The 4,769-nt window shown below is 36.4% G+C and overlaps 1 protein-coding gene across 2 annotated transcripts in view; it reads right to left on the bottom strand.

Moving 5' to 3' along the window:
• phf24 (PHD finger protein 24) overlaps nucleotides 1–1,525 on the bottom strand; it is a 39,950-nt gene extending 38,425 nt beyond the window's left edge. For both annotated transcript variants that reach the window (XM_016518884.1, XM_016518885.1), the window contains exon 1: nucleotides 1,170–1,525. The gene's annotated coding sequence lies outside the window, so the exon portion shown is untranslated. The remainder of the gene's footprint in view (nucleotides 1–1,169) is intronic.
• Nucleotides 1,526–4,769: the final 3,244 nt, after the last annotated feature.

The raw sequence follows: 4,769 nt of genomic DNA, 5'->3' as shown, positions 1-4,769 counted from the left end.
GAAACCACTACAAGTCCTGCAAGCACTGCAGTTGTGATGAGATGATCTTCCAGTGTTTGACATTCAGAAATACACAGTTCATGCAGTTTAAAAAAGGCTGAATAAAAAATCCTCAATTGTATAGCCACAGTTGTGCGTGTTTTTTTTATGCATAAGTGTATTTTTTGAGTTAGTATTTGTATTTAATAAAGCACTACTGCATTAAAATAATTGGTAAATGAAAAACATTACGTATGATAAACAATAATTTTAAGTACACTGCACTTAAACATTAAGCAAAAACAAATTTAAACTTTTTAGTTTGACTTAATTGTTATAATTAATGTTAACTTAAAAAATTTGAGTGTCTTAATTAAATTTTTTGAGGTAATCGGTGTCCACAAATATGGAGTATTCTGAACTTATCGGGTTTTACAGTGTACTCTCGGCAGACGGCACCCCGGTTGGGAAACACTGCTCTAAACTATGTAATGACATGACAAAATACTAAATTCACAAAACTGTTTTTTTCCTGGTAGTCAGGAGGATATACAGGCACTTAAAAGTACATGGTATATGAAGTCACCACTTTAGTTGAGGGGCCACACACATGATGAAGTCATGAGAAGCTAATGCTTAGTTAATGATGACTACTGTATTTGGATGTTAACAGAATTCACATACTATGTGCTGTCATTGGCCAATGTTGGGGTCTGTCTATCCACAATGGATAGTAAAGACCTTGTTTTTTTGTGAACAAAGAAAGTATCATGATCATGCTTAATAAATTATAAATCATGATGATGTAATCACCTTACTTAATGTCTTAATTAAGGTGTTGTTCATCCATGAAGTCATGAATGAAAGACTTTGAACTCATGTTAGTTCCTGATAATTCATGAGATATTAATGCATGAAGTAATGCATAATTCACACATTAATTTATTCATGAATTCATGGTAATTCATGTACCCTTACCGTAAAGTGTTACCCAAAACTGATGCATGAATGATTCGTCTCGTGAAATTTACGTCCATGCGCAGTAAGTTGCATCAATTTGAATGCATGTTCCATGTTGCCCACAATGCGTGTCCTGCAAGATTTACTAATTGAGGTTGAATGTGGACTGTAAAAATCACAACTGGCTTGATTTAGTTAGTATCTATAGTTAGAAAAGAACTAAGACTAACCTGAAGGAAATGGGATGGTGCTCCGGTACTAGGGACTCGATTTCTTCTGCTCTTCTCACGCGTTGCCAGCAGTCATTTCAAGGTTTGCTTTCGTCAGTGAAGGCTATGCGTGTGTAATCGCGGCGGCCAGTGTAGAGTGTGTAACCCCGTCAAACAAATATTCCGCAGCCGCGCAAACAGCGTTGTTTGCGAGGCGCGGAGACTGGACAGCTCCGGTGCTGAATTCTGCTCAACTTTGCTGTGGACTGAAGACGGTACAGCTCGGGTAAATAAACACAAGCCTGGTAAAAGTTGTGTCTGCTGCTTCTGCTGACTAGCCCACTAGATTCGCGAGGGTCCAATGTTCTTCGAGCCTCTTCACGGAACTTGTTTTCAGCCTGCGAAAGGAGACGTTTCATTGGTCTGTTCAAATGACGTTGGCACTGGGAGATGAGATGAGCCAATACATGGAGTATGGATACAAGACATGCACATATTTCGCCTTGTTGATTTTGGGGTTGTAGTTTATACTAATATAATCATCCAAGTGGATGCTGCACACTGGTGGTGGTTGAGGAGAGACCCCCCATATGATTGTAAAGCGCTTTGGGTGTACAACAATACACAATAAAGCGCTATATAAATGCATCATTCATTCATTCATTCATAATATATTTTCAAAAACCAATACTGAATATCTAGATAACAGGATGTGCACATACTACAGTCTTGGCTACAAAAACTATTAATTTAATAATTATATACAATTCATTTAACTCACTAATGCCCAAAAACGGAGCATAATGTAGTCACATTATATAAAGTTAGTTGTCTTAAACAGACCTTAAGCCTATGATACACGGGGCAACTTTTTGAGCAATTTTGCAGGGCAACATTGCTTCAACGGGCAACCAAGTGAGACACAGGGCCCACGAATGATCTAAAGTATCCAGATAGAAAATTGTTGCCCATTCTCAATGAAAAAGTGCCCAAGCAACATTGCTCAAAAAAGTTGCCCAGTGTACCATCACCTTTAGTCAGGTGAGCGCCATATTTAATCGTTGACAGGAATGAAAGCGATGCTGTGAGGGACTGAAGTACAGTGCGTTCAATGGATTGTACTGTTGTTAAACAACATCCCAACAAAAACAAAAGGTGTGAGTTGTTAAATGATGTGATTTAGGACCTTTATACAGTGCGTGTCATTGTAAAGACTTTATTCTTCACAGCCTCATTTTCATCTGTGTTGAATTCAATATGGCGTCTAACCCGATTAAGGTCAATAGGCTGTTCAGCACAATTTAAACTGTAAAAAAATTATGAAAAACAAAATTCATGAATAAAAACTAAAAAAGTAAAAGGCAATACTAACAAAAATATCAAAACATTATTTTGGCAAATAGATATTGCAAATAACGAGTTATATCAAATTATGTAACATATAAAATATGTGACAACTTACCCCAGTCTTACAAATATTAAACACATCCTTGTCTGTCCAGCTACAAAAAACGATGTTCATTTAATGCACAAATACACTAAAGTTCTCAGAATTTCTCAAATGACCAACCAGAATCAAGTATCCCAGAGAGGTCAAAACTTAATAAAATGTCATAATAGCATATGCAATATAATTAACGTTTATTTTACAAAATACTGACAAAACTCACTGTCTGATCTTCAAACTTTCTGGCCAATAGGGCAAAGTTAATGTTGATAATACAAAAAATTAACAAGGTTTTAGATATGCTTACATATAGTATGAAGGGAAGTGATAATTTAGGGGTGTAACTTGTATTTATATTTCTTATATTACATATTTATATTTTATCTTTAGCAGTTAGCCTAAACAGTCCGGCGGCATGACAATTTTTTTAAAAGTAATCCATGTCTAAGTATGAGTCATATAATTTGCATGTAAAATATTTCAGTCAAAATATCAATAATAAGGAAAAATGCGTCAATCTATCACCAATAATCATCATGAACAAAATTAGGTTGAGGCTTTACCAAATGAGGCTTGAATAATTAATGATCCAAACAACCCTATTTTGTTACATTTTGTTATTTTTTTTTGTACAGGTAATAGTTATGACCACCAAAAGTTCATGAAATATACACCTTCATCAAGATCTCAAACACCCATGGACATTCAATCCTGCGTAGTTATGTTCAACACTTCCCAGTATGAGGTTCCAGTGCATGCTGGGTCAAATGGAGACACATGCATAATTAATGCTGAGGTAAATGCACATTGAACGATGGATCCCCTAGGGACCACTACACCTTACTGTCAAAAAGGAAATGAGAGAGAACATTGTATGCTTATAAATAATACCCTGTAGCAAGCCCAAACTCATGTTCAAGTGAATATTACTTAGTGATATTACAGGCAACATGGAGAGGCTAATGATGCTAATGAGGCTTTGTGTAGGGCATTTTAGCTGATAATTAAAAGGCCTCTGGGTTTACTTTTTTGTCACTATTGAAAAAAAAAAAAACTATAGTCAAGGTAGCACCATATTTAATTTTTGACAGGAATGAAAATGAGGCTGTGAGGGACTGATGTACAGTGCGTTCAATGAACTGTACGGTTGTTTAACAACATACTAGACAAAAACTACATAAAGCGTTTTTGAAAGTTGTGAATTGTGAACATTTTCATGATTTAGGACCTTTAAACAGTAAGGTGTGTATAAAGTCCATAAAGAATTACCAGATGGTAGCAAGCCATAGTCATTCAAGTCTAGATGTATGGAAAAGTTCTTTGACGTAGGCCCTGTCCTTTGTCCAAATCCTGGGAATGCGGATTCAGCTGGTCCTGCCTGAAGATGAAGGTAGGAGTGGAGCCTGTCCCCGTCGGATGGACAGGGAACCTGGTGGTGGTTGGGAGGATGGAGGGGAACATCAGCGCCATCAACTGCGAACATAAAAGCGAACGTTCAGTACTTATATACTCCAAGTGTCGAGCAGTAATTGGCCAGAGCTAATAGTTATGAACGAATGATGTGGCATTCGAGTTTTCCGAGTAGAATCTTCGCTGAAGCTTTCATTTTCAGTCATCCCTGGTTTTCTTTAAAAAAAATGTGTCTTTTTTGAGTAGTAAAGTTATTCTTGTCATTTTTATGGTTGTTTTAAGGGTTTTAGGAGGTATGTTGTCATGACAATGGAATTGAAAATTTGAATAGTAAGCAAGTGTTCACACTAATGTCATGTTAATATATTATTCACATGTTATTTACTTCTTGTGGCTATGCTATTGAAATAGTATTTTAATGTTTACAAATAGAGTGGTGCAGGTATGACATCAGAACCCGGAAGACTAATTCGCCGCTGGTTCCTTTGAGATTTTCCTATGGGGAAAAAATGCACATACCCATACCGAAAACACAAATTTTGAAGCTGTTATGTTTATTTTTGAAAACATGTATTTCTAGATAAGACGGTTTGAGGTGTGATTTTGTGCAGTTTATGTGATCGTCAAGTTATGTTTACCACAAGCTTTATTTTACTCATAAATTGAAAAGCCCCATAGAAAAATCTCAAAGGAACCAGCGGCAAATCAGTCTTCAAGGTTCTGACATCATACCTGCACCATTGTCCCCATTTCGTTCCATTGTA

The sequence above is a fragment of the Sinocyclocheilus rhinocerous genome, unplaced genomic scaffold (genome assembly GCF_001515625.1).
Source record: "Sinocyclocheilus rhinocerous isolate Xijiao unplaced genomic scaffold, SAMN03320098_v1.1 scaffold688, whole genome shotgun sequence".
Lineage (NCBI taxonomy): Eukaryota > Metazoa > Chordata > Actinopteri > Cypriniformes > Cyprinidae > Sinocyclocheilus > Sinocyclocheilus rhinocerous.
The sequence above is the reverse complement of the archived record's forward strand: the minus strand, read 5'-3'. Positions and strand labels throughout refer to the sequence as shown.